We start from the raw sequence: 12,425 nt of genomic DNA, 5'->3' as shown, positions 1-12,425 counted from the left end.
ACCGGAACTGAACTACCTTCTCGTACGGACAGACTCGCCTACGTTGCCTCCGCGGTGTACACGTGTGCGCACACGTCTGTGGATGCACGCGTCCTCTCTTCCTCTCTCTCTCACTCTCCCTTGCTCGCATCACTTCCGTGTGCCTCTGTCCCTCGCGAACCCTTTTTCTCCATCCCGCGCGCGCGCACACACACACGCGCACACACGCGCGCTCGTCGCGTCGTAGCTTCTCACCCTCCCCCAGCGTCGCGGAGCCCGTCGCGACGAATAGATGCACCGCGTCCGCCTTGCGCGACGTCTACCAATCTGGATTGCACCGACGCTACTTCATTTCGGATGTTTAGCGTTATTGCTGTATAAGCCGACGCCGATGTTCCAGTTCCGAGAGAAAGCCAGAGCGGTTTGGAGTTTCGCGGAACCGTGTGCAGGACACTGAACGACCTTCCCGTCTAGTTTCCGCTTGGTGCACGGTGCCAAACGATGTTCACTCGAGATTGGCGAGAGTGCACACAAGAGTCAAATGCACTTTTTACAGAGATTTCACCGGGTGGATGCATCCAGCCTTTTCACGTCCAGGCAACAATTCACGCGCTTTCCGTTTCGTCTGTTTAACGTAATTACCTATCGACTCTGAAAAGAGCGATGCGCGCGAGTGTAAAAAGGGACGCCAGGCGACCTTTAACGGAAACCCGCCTCTTCCTCGAATCGTGGAATCGAAAAGGAAACGCGCGATACCAAAGAAAAAGGGTTCGCTCCCGCACGGCGAGTCGGAAGGAAAGATTCGTATAAATCCACCCTACCCTGACCGGCCTCTGGAACCACCCCACGAGCGGGCCATGAATATTGATCAGCCCTGTTCTATCGCGCGTCGTCCTACTCTCACGCAGCGCGTCCTTCCATCGGGACACTTCGCGTCCTTTCCACCCGCCAACTACCGCCGCGTCTTTTTCTCCTCCTTCCAGCAACCGATCCTCCGTCGTCCCGTGGACCCTCCTGACCCGGCAAACACCGGATTCTATTTACGACGGACTTTATCTTGACGTGATCTAGTTATGCCAGGCACGACCCACTACGCAGGATCATTGTGCGGGATCGCCCCACGATCATCGAATCTCGTTCCATCGTTGTTCCATCGTCGACGTCGCAGTTGGGAGCGCGTGGTTTCTCGAGTGGTGCGGATCCGTCTCGAGTTCACGGTTCGTTCTCGAGATCGTAGATCGGTTCGACTCGATCTCCAGCTTGGAAATACGCGCGTGGAAGGTTCGTCTCCATCGCGTTGAGAATCGCGACGATCCTCGTCAGCTATTCCACGGGGAGGAAATCAGGAGCCGTCGTCGCCGCGCGTCCATCGGGATCGTTCGAAGGGTGACTTGAACCCTTTCGCCGTGAAAGTTTAAGCGAACGATCGGAGCCGGGACGGAGGGAGTTTTTAACGCTCCGAGAGCTGCCATGGCGACAATGGTAGGCCGTTATTAATTCCCGGCGAGAGCGGCGAAGAATAGACGGAACGAAGGGCGAGAAGGAAAGAGGGCGAAAGACAGCAAGGGAGAAGATTCGCCCCTGTTCTCTACCGTAGCTTCTAATCCTCTCGTTTCCCATCTCCTTACGATCTTTTCCCACTCCGCGCCGCCGCGCGAGTTCCATCGCGTCTCTCCTTTTATAGGTGTCGGAAACGGAGGAGGAAGAGAAAAAGAGCGGCGTCGACTGGAACCAGGAGACGGCACCGTCATTATACTCTCATCATTCACTTCTCTCGCCGCTCGTCTTCGTTCCTCTCGCCTCTCGCGTGGATTTAACCTTGCCGCGTTGCCGGTCTCCTCTCTTGACCGCCATTTCTTTACTCCCCCCGTTCGCCACCGCTTCTTCTCTCTCGTTCCTCCACGACGTTCGACCTGTCATTGTTCACCCGGGTACGTACCGTCCGTGGAACGCAGAACCGAACGAAGCAGCGAATGCTAATACATCCGACAACGTCCGCTATCGCGAAGACCGTGAAGGAAAACAGCGGTGCCAGTCGCGAAACTTCTGTGTCTCTATAACCAATTGCGTCACGCCGTTCAGGAGTGGTATCGAGCGGAATCGTTCGGCCACAATGATCCCCCGTCACCGAAACGCGTGTCTAACGAACGAACAGAGAGTGGCTGGCTGTCTCGTCGAATCGGTTACCCCGGCCCTCGGAACCGTGAAAAGTCGATTCGAAGAAAAGGCTCGCGTGCGTCGAACGGAAACGAGCCGCGGGAACACGTGTCCGCCGGTACGTTCGACGCCCACGTGAGAAATTGCGATAACGTCCAGAGAGTCGGCTGGAGGCCCATCGTCGCGGGCGAGGGCGAGGGGACGCGGAGGGGTGAGAAAGCGGTTGGATGTCTCTTGAAATATTCACGAGCGGGGTCTATAGACGCGAGCCCAGCGCTCGCACGCACCCAGCCAACCACGCGAAACTCTCTTTTTGCCCGGTGTATCGGCGTCGTTTCCGGTATCGATGCATCGAGCACCGCGTTTACGCGGAAGAGTTCGTCGGAGACCAGCTTTGTCTCCGGCACGCGGGTATGCCGCACGCGTTTGCGCGTGTGTCCGTCGCCCGTTTCCCTCGTCTCTCTTTCCCTTCTCGTTTCCTTCCCCTTCCACTACGAGTTTTCCCTGGCTTCTGCTTCTGTTTGTTTTTATTTCTTGTGCTCTCCTCTTTTTTTTTTCGCCATTTTCGCTTTTCCACTTCGACCAGCTTGCGCGTCCCTCTGTTTCGTCGGCGCATAAAAGATTATATACGAGCCCGGTGTCTTGCACACTTCGCATGCCGGGGAACGCGTGTGTGGTCCGGGCGGGCGTGCGCTCGCATCGCAGAGCGAAGAGATGGGAAGAAGGGAGAAGGAAAAAGAGAGGAAAAAAATGTTGGAAGTCGAAGGTTCCGTGGCTCGTTATTCATCGACGTTCGGCTCCGGCTGTCAGGAGGCATTATTTACGGGTTTCGCGGTGGAGCGAACTATTAATTCGGGCTCGATCCAGGTGGTAAATGCGCGCCGACATTCCAGCCCGTGTTCCTTGACCGCGAAAATCCGTTTCAAGATCGCGATCGCCATCCTTCGGATTCACTTTCGAAAATATCGTCCCCGGAATTTGAGCCGCGAGAACGCAAGTAGCCACGTAGAGAGTGCGGTTTCCAAACGGACAACACCGTTTGGCCAATAAAAACGATGCGTCCGACGAATTCTATTAAGCGGCGAGCGAACGGGGTGGTAAGGGTGGCGCGTGTTCGCGGCGCTTTGAAATGGCGGCGAAAAAGAACGCGACAGGCCGTTTCTCCGCTCGTCCCCTCGATTGATTACAGTGGAGGACGTCGATGGTACGAGAGTGGAGCGATTTTCGCAGGAAATATCGGCCGGAAGGCTGGATACGCTTTGAAACGCGAAAGACGTACTCCACGGCCACGTAGGGTAGCGAGGAGAGTCAGACGCGTACGCTGTTGCATCCCTCTCTCTCTCTCTCTCTCTCTCTCTCGCTTCGTCTCTTTCGAGACGGCAACTCTCACGGAGTAACGTTGATCTAATAACGGGACAAACGTCGCGCGAATCGCGTCCCGGACGGGATTTCATTTCCTCTCGCCCGTAGGATGAGCGGTCGCGAGCGACGACGTCGACGAGTAGTCTGTGGTGGGGTAGAGGGTGGATCGAGGGGGAGGATCGATCCCCCTGGCTCGCAAGCCCCCGTCTTTCGATAGCGTCGCCTCCAGCTAGTTGTTGAACAAAGCATCCCGCCGCTTCGTACAAGAATTCGCTCGACAGCCGCTTAGACTGCGAGGCGTGCGTTGTGTAGCAACCGGGAGGACGAGTCCTACGGTTTCACCGGGAAACTTCGGATTCTGTACGCTCGCCATCCTTCTGTGACACTCGGGGAAATTGCTTGGGACGAGGACTGGTTATTCCGGTTGTTCGATTAGCGAATTCTTCTTGGATTATACGGACACTTTGACTCGAACGCCGCTTGCCTTTATTCGGGATGAACGTTTCGCGTTCAATTAATTTTACTCGCTCGTACGTACCGTAAGAATTGTATTGTTTGATCTGGAATTATTTATCAGATATGGATAGAAGGAAGAAGTGGCAACGATTCGATCGAACAGTCGGAAAGGAGGGTAACGAGACTCGAAGACGCGATCGCGGGAGGGACGCATTAGGACTCGCGATAGGCGGGATGCAGCTGGGTTCACGGATGAACGAGGGCGCCGGGCGTCGCACCGCCGGAAGTGCGTCTAATGCATCCGTCTGGGGTCACGCGTCATCTCGCTTCCGGCACGGCCATTACCTTCGGTAAAACGTTTCGCAGAGGGGAACCCACCACTCGCGCCACCTCGTCTCTGTTCTCTTCTAGGGCTGCTCCGCGCCGATGATTCAGGGCCTCGCGCTTAATTTCGCGTTTAACCGCGATACTCTGTCATACTTTCGCACCGCGCGCCACGTGCGTCTCGAGCGGGACGTTCGACGATTCGTTTCGCGAGAAGGGAAGTTGAAAGAGGAAGCGAAGAGCTCGAGCGATCGGGACGAGTGGAACTCCATGGGACCAGGGAGCGTAGAATGGTGGCCGTGTCGAAAAAAGATCCAGTCGAAGGAACGAGCCAATGGGACAAGAGCCCCTTTACCTTACGAGATTGGTCGGCGCATTGTTTTAAGGGAGGCCCGACGCATGCGTGATCCCATGCGTGGGAGGACCGACCACAGTCCACGGCCCACGTTCCCTGAGGATCTTACTCCCGGATCACCGCGGATCCCATAAGAGTTTTGGGACCGCGGTCGCTCCGTTTGGGACCCATGCTCCGTTCACCTGTGCAAATGCAAATCACCTCCACTGGAATTCATCTCGTTCGTCTCTAAAATTATATAAGCGTTTAAGAATACGAATTTTTGTAAAAACTTGTCAGATTTGTACGCGTCGATACACTCGTTCTGGTAATTACGACGATGAGAGAGAGAGAGAGAGAGAGAGAGGAATAAATTAATTAAACGAACGTTTGGAAAATTTCGATTTCACGTTCAATCGCCGGAAGCGATTAGACACGCGGCTGAACTTGCCGAACAATTTCCGAGGGAACTTTCTCGGGTTCTTAAACCCCGATTTCTTTATAACGAGACTAATTAGCACCAGCGAGCCACAGCTGGAAAAATCATCAGTCGATTAGCACCGTCGGAAGTTTCGAGCGTGCATCGACGACCAGCGCCTTAATCCTGCCTAACCGATCGTCCTTCCGCCACCAGGGACCGATCCTCGGCGTAAGCCGTCGGCTAGACCCGCAGGAGATAAATCGATAATCGTACCCGGTTTTTCGGAGCTTATCGCAGCCGCTGTTGCTTATTAGCGAGATCTCTCGGCGCGAGACAAAGGCGGGAAGAGAGGTTCGAGCGAGAGGGGCGCAACGGCGGCAGGGGAGAAAACAGAGCGAAGGCAGGGGTTGGTCCGTGGGTGAAGAAAGAAAAAGCTTGGTCTTGGAGGAAAAAAAGAGAGAGGGCAGCTGCCTTCAAAAAGGCCGCCGACTCGATCCGAGCGGGTATTGTTATCCATGGTGCACCATACCGCGAAACAAATACACCCGCACAACGAGCAGCGAGAGCGTGGCCGAGAAAAGAATAAGAGAGGAAGAGGGACATCGCCGCTGAGATTAGCTCTGCTTAGCCACCACCTTTGCAACCTCGCGCTCGTCTCGCCGCGCTTACCAGCCACCCCTCCCCTCCTCCTCGCCGCGTTTCTCGCAGGTTTCAGATTTTTCCACGATTTCCTTCCCTTTCTTTACCTCCTCTCCATTTACATACGCCCGCGTTGTTCCCTTCCTGGTAAATAAGTCGCTTCTTTTCTCCCTGCCCGTGCTCTTTCAAAGAGCCCATTCGTCGTCCACGACGAGGCGGCCCATTGTGCGGTTACCCGTGGTTTACACGGGTTCGAACGTAGCCGGTGCGTACGAAACGGTAATTAATCGACGATCGCGATTAATTTTCATCCGGGAATTATCGAAGGAACCGTGGTGCATGGCGTGGTAAGCGGAGGCGACGGTCGACGATGGGGCGGTGCGGTCTGGTGTTCAGGGAGGGGAGGGTTGGTTAGTGGAATTAAACGGGCGCGGCACACGCATGAAAATCATCCGCGGCGTTTTATTGTTCCGCTGTAAATAATGGTCGCGGTTCCGGGGCGCAACAATGCCGCGGACCGAACCCGCGAAGATTAAGCGGCATTTTCGCGTTCCGCGAGAGCGCGACCGCTCGAGCAGGAAATAGCTCGGCGAGAAAGGAACGAAGGAAGCTTGGAAAGGTAAGGGGCGCGGGAGCGAGTTTGCTTGGGTGGTTGTTTGTTTAAATTCGAGCGACTTCCCGGTGGCCCTCGGTGAATGAGCCCGGGACCGACTTTTATGCATTATGCGTTGGCCCGCGACGAAAAATCCACGTGGTGACACGGCGACCCCTCCCTCCCGTCGGGGGTGGAAACGGAGGGCGAAGAAATACGGGGAAGAATGGCGAAGAGAACAGAGAGCGGCGCAAGGAGAGAGAAATTTGGAGAGAGAGTGCCCAGTCGCTCTTTACGGTGAACGATAAAAGATTTCACCCGGCCGGGGCTTGGCTGGCTGGTTGGCTGGCTGGGCTGGGCTGGTGGTCCTGGCGAAATTTCGTCGAGAGCACCCGGAAAGGGGCGCCGGGCGGGGCGGGAGGGGGTGGTGAAAAACGCGCGGAGGCAAAAAAGGGGTAAAAAGGTAAAAAAAAAAAAAAAGCCAGGAAAAAAAAGAAAAAAAGAGGAAGGTAAAAATATATAGCCGGTGCAAACACACGACGGCGTGTAGGTACTTAAAAAACAAACACCCACACAGAGGCAACGCGGACGGAGAAAAAAAATCGAGCCGGAGCCATTGAACGGTGAACGAAACAACAATTCGGTCGTCCAATTAATCGCGAACAACGCGCGCCGAGAAGAGAAACGCGCGATTCGAGAAATCGAATGGGCCACGCCGAGCCGCCAATTTTTTTGCTCCCGCTGAATGGACCAATCTGCAAGGATCCTGGACGAATTCGGGCTGATTTCTCTCGTCACCCTCTTATTCCTTACCCTGTGTATACGCGTGTATATGCGCGAGCCTTTAAATAGCTTAAAGAAATCTCAGGTTTAATTCGTGTCGAGATTAACACAGCACCCCTTTCCACCCTCCGCCGCCCCTCGATATCGAGTACCGGAGCCAGGGCCAAGGAACCATTCAGAAGGCTCGCCGGTCGAATTCTTCGACTGTTAGTCGACTTCCCGCCTCACCCGCCCTCTCTGTTACGGGCGTAGCTATCGCCGCGTTGCTCTTTTTATCATCCGCCACGATATTTCCACGACGCGCTGCTGGTGGATCCCTGAGAAGAGGGTGGCAGAAAGACAGACGAGGACGGGACATTAATAAGCGTAATATATTAGGGAGTCCTTTGTGAGCAGCGAGCGTCTTTCAACGGCGCGTCAAGCCGAATCCTGGCGAGCCGTGGACCACGATGAAAGGAGAAACAGAGGGAGACGCTCGTCTGCCACGTCCAAGGATAGACGAGGAACGACAGTTTGATGATGAAGAATGGGAGAAGGAACACGATGGTAGGAGAGCGAAAGACAGTCGGTCGCGTCCGACGAGGATGGAGGGTGATCCGCGGTGTGCAAGTTATATGTATATATATACATATATATACATATATATATGCGAGCGGTGAGCCCGACGGGATTCAAAAACCACCCGGCATCCGGCCTCGAGACAAATGTGTTCCACGCCGCGAGACAAAACGCGTGACGACTCGTCGTCATTCGTTAAGCCGTTTTCAGGCCTGGGACCAGGCGACAGGGAGAAGGGGCAGGGATGGCTCTGTTCGAAACCAATGAAATCTCCGGCGAGAAAGACACCTCCTTCTGCATTCCTTCTTCGGGGCCGCGTCATTACTCAAGAGGAATACGTGTCGCGAAGGACATTCCTCGCGGCCCATTCAGAGAGACCTGTCGAAGGGGATTTCAGCCGGAGAGACGCGAGCAGCCGCGTGGGCAGAATACGTTCGCTCGCCCGTCCGAGGGCGAACCCCCTCGTTGGTTCCCAACGCGACGCGACCGTTTTCCTAAAATTCCCCCGTGCGCCTTCGAATTATCGCGACGAAACACTCCGACGCCATATATAAACAGCAAATTATTATATACTCTATCCATCGACCTTTATATTTTTTTATCTCGCGGAATAACATTGGCACGTGTCGCGCAACTCGAGATACCTTTCGAGCACTCGAGAATATCGAACGAGTACGTCGTGGCAACGGTAAATAATTTCCGCGGCGCGCGATAAGGTCGATAAGATTCCGAGACGCGTCGGCGATTCATTCTGCAACGTGCAGAGGCTGATCGTTTTCCGCGAGAGAACCGGCGCGAGGTCGCAAAGGGTGCGAGCGCCGGCTGGCTGGGGGTGGTCGCAAGAGTAGCGGTGGGATAGGGTGACGGGCAGGGCCATCCTCGAATAACGCGAAGCGTAACACGTGGGCGCAGAGTGCCCGGAGAGAAGATAAACGGATTACGGCCGCTTTGTGTCAACGTGATCCGCTTCCCGTGCACCCGAATCCCAGTACCGTGCTCGCCGTCCGTTCGTCCTCAATGGGATATTACGCGCTCCAGTGCTGGTAACACTGTTCGGTCTGCAGGATGTCGCTTCGACTGATAACCAATTTTCATTACTGTTAATTTAGGGGCCTGCGAGTTGCCGCCGTGAACGCCCGTTCGTCCGCGGTCGCTGTTTAGCCTCGTTGCCGGGAGAATTCTTCTGAGAGGAACGATCGATTCCGTCGATGGTATCGATCGTCGATTCTGTACTCAGAAACGTTTGAGTCTCGATTTTTCGAGTACAAAAAGAATCGCAAAAAACACGTTTCAGTTCGTATAGATTTGGAAGCGATGAGAACCGATCTAGCCGACCGAATCAACGAACCAGGGTCAACGAAAACTACGGTTCGCGGGTTTGCATCGCGACGCTCCTCCACCGTGACGCGGGGCGCATCGAAGGCTTGCATAGAACGTCGCGCAACTTCCGGTGGAACGGCTGGATCGTCGTTCTGTCACGCGACAAGGTGACCCAGTCAGCCCGCTCGATGACAGGGAGACGAGAGCATTGTGCGCGCTCGGGATCGGCAGTAATCGGCGTCTAACAGAGTCTCTCTTGCTCGTTAGAGATCAGATCGAGCAGAGGCGCGCGGAGGGAGACCCTTACCACGGATCCATCGCGTTCCCTTCTCGGAGGATATCTCCTCATTGTGCTCGCCCCTTAATCAACAGCTCCCTGCCGTCCTCCGTGGCCGTCCGATGCTTATTGATATAACCCACCCTCTCCTTTAACCGCCCCTCGCAGCGGCCACGTATGAGGCTTGATATGCGCGGATATCTACCGGACGTAGAATCACGGCTGATCGTTACTACGTAATCGTTCGCGAAGCAGTTTCCTCGTCTATCAGCTCGCGAAACGTTCGACGTTCGATCTGAATATAAAAGATTAGCGATGCAGGTCATAGGTCGCGGGGAATCGTCGATGGAATACACCGGTCTGGAATAATTTTATCTTGAAACGCGGGCCGGGTGAACGCGAGATGAACGCGATATCGCAGTCGGCCGTGGTATCGTGGAAATTTAATATTCGATAAGCAATATTTGTTCCGTTATTAATACGCGGCGAGTATAACCGGGCATACGGACGGGTTCCGCGCACAGAAGTGTACCGGTTGAATGGACGTTTCGTGCGCCCACCGTCAGGTATTTGCATGACAACGGAGGTGCGCGTACGCCCCGTCCTCGGTACTCGCTAATTAGCCGGTACCACATACCGGCAGGGATTAACGAGAATATTGCATTTTTAATAGAATTCGCCCCAACCCCCCGCCGTGGTGCGCCGCGGTCAGAGGCGGGGCGCTGGTACGGGTGGAAGGCAGAGATTTCAACGACGAGACCTCGGTGCCACGGATCGTTGCCCATCCAGGATACTTTGATGTCCTGTTCCCATCGGTAAAGCTCGCGATCTTTTTATCGAGGTGTCTGCGAATCGATTCACGGATTCCATCGATCGGACGCATAGTTAAATACGAAAATCTCCGCATGAAATTCGAGAGAAGAACAGCGTCGATTTCAGATTCGCGGGATGAATTCGAGGCTTCTTTTCCTGTCCTCGGGCAGGATTTCGCAGCGATTCGAATGGAAAATCGAAAGGGGTGCGCCGCGCTCGAATATATTTATCCCGCGCGAGAGGGATCGATTTAGAGGCTCAAAGAAAATCCCGCGTGCATCCCTGGGGTGCAGGCCGGTAGTCGGCCGGTTCTCTGCTTGCTCGTCCGCTCGACTAGCTCCGCTGATTGCTGCTGCATCTTTGATGACCTCGTCCAGACAGTGAAGAGGAGGGTGAGAGAGGGATCGGGGCGACCCCTGCACGGAATGCTGTGCAAAGAGTGAAATGTTGAGATTGATATTTTAACAGACGGATTACGTAAGAAGGGCCCCGCGCACGAGGGGGGTGGGTTAGGCGGCACGAGTGGTTTGCCTTCGCGAATAGGGCGCGCCGTGGAAAGCGGATCTCTGCTGGCCACCCGTTGATGAATCTTTCAGGGGACCCTGACACGATATTTAACTGATTACACTGCACCGGAATACGCTGTAACCTTGCGAGTTTCCCTGCTTGCGCTCGTATCCTCGTTACCTCTTAAAAGTTTCATCATGGCATCCGCCAACCCTTGATTTTCTATTTGTTCGTAGATGCCGAGGCTGGTAGCAGCTGTAACCTTGAGAGTGCCGCTTCTGGTGAGTGAATGCAAAAATTATTCTTACCAGCGTTGAAAGTGGAGAGTAGAAAACTTGCTTGCGTCTTGAGAAATGAAAAACAATCGGATAAGACGCTTCGCGTAAAAGGGGGTATCGAATCGGAGATCGCGATTGACGTCGAACACGAGCGAGTGTTACCGCGTTACGAGTATTGCAATCATACAAAATCACCGGTTGATGAGTCTGCCGGGCCATCAGACACCTGCACGCGATCGAAGGTGTGGATCTTCCGGCGGCGAAGTCAAAGCGAGCCTCCGCCTCGGAACGGAGCAGCCTTGCTCGCTCGTGATTCTCATCGGTTTCTAGCTCTATATATAGAGGAACAGAGGAACGCGTATACGCGTTGCGGTGCCGGCTATCAGCCGGCGAGCGGTTATTAATCGATTCGTTCGCCGAGTGGTCCGCGGTACTCTGACCTTGGCAGGCGAGCCTGGAAACCGGCGAGATGTAAATCCTGTACGTAGGTGACCATTATGCGCGGCTATTAATCATCGACTATTTAATTTGCGCGCGGTACACCCGCGCCTCGAAAACTCGATCTAGCTCGAAAATGCCGATTTAATCTGACCGCTGTCCCCACCTCGCCGTCTGAACCTTTCCACCTTCGCCAAGCGCGCGTTTCGACGTTCCTTGCGCGAATTTCGTTCAGCTACTTCGTAAGACAAATCGGTCCTGTCGTTACGAGAACCGATCCGCGAAACTGTCCTCTTTCGTTCAGCTTTCTGAATCCCACGAAGAATCACGCGAGACGCTTTTCGTCGAGCTTGGTCTCGATGATGAAGAAACGCACGAAGGAGGAGAGGATCCAGATTGGAAAAGCACGGATCGCAGATCAACCGGTTCAATTAACCAGGATCGAGATCGCTCCATCCCGTAAAAGGAAAAACGCGAGGCGTAGAGCGTGGGCGAGCGGGGCGCGCGTTATTAATAACCGATAATTTGATACGTTCCCAACCATCCATCGTTCCTACGCCGCGTTCTCGATTCTCCTTCCCGCGTCTCGATACTCCTCCGCGCGTACATACGTACCAGGCATACCTGCGACGATCGATCCGACCTGCGGAGACGGGCTCGTCTATAGGTATTGATCTCGCGACGACTGGAATAAAACGATGCGACCGATCCGTTTTTGTCCGCGATCAGACGTGTGCGCGTGTATTCCTGCGGCACGCGGACGTTTATCCGGCGCGCTCTGGAGTCATTCCAACGACCACTTTCTGCGTTGCGATAAATTCCCTTAACGATCGATTCGACGTAGAAAGCGAACTTACCTCGATACATTTTTTCTCTCTTTCCTTTTTTTTTTTAATTACACTCGACAATCGGGAGGAGAGAGGAATATTTCGTGGCATCGATCGTAGCGAGGGCAGGTTTCACGGTGACAACGCGGATGGCGCAAAATCGCTGGAGACTCGGCTTAAATATTGTAGGATCTCATTAAAAACGGCCGCTTCGACGCGCCGCCGAATAATGACGCTATTCCCCACGGTGAATCCGTCGCAGCGACGGCGTACCTTTCGTCAATAAGCCACCGCTCAAAGAACCGTATTAAACAATATTATTATTAAACAGCGGGACGGAGTCGAGCGCCGAGAGGGGAA

The 12,425-nt window shown here is 54.4% G+C and overlaps 1 long non-coding RNA gene across 2 annotated transcripts in view; it reads left to right on the top strand.

Annotated features, from left to right (window-relative positions):
* LOC143432642 (uncharacterized) overlaps positions 1-10,778 on the top strand; it is a 128,570-nt gene extending 117,792 nt beyond the window's left edge. For both annotated transcript variants that reach the window (XR_013103051.1, XR_013103050.1), the window contains exon 5: positions 10,759-10,778. This is a non-coding gene — a long non-coding RNA (uncharacterized LOC143432642). The remainder of the gene's footprint in view (positions 1-10,758) is intronic.
* Positions 10,779-12,425: the final 1,647 nt, after the last annotated feature.

Source organism: Xylocopa sonorina, chromosome 1, assembly GCF_050948175.1.
Source record: "Xylocopa sonorina isolate GNS202 chromosome 1, iyXylSono1_principal, whole genome shotgun sequence".
Lineage (NCBI taxonomy): Eukaryota > Metazoa > Arthropoda > Insecta > Hymenoptera > Apidae > Xylocopa > Xylocopa sonorina.
This window is presented reverse-complemented; position numbering and strand designations above follow the sequence as displayed.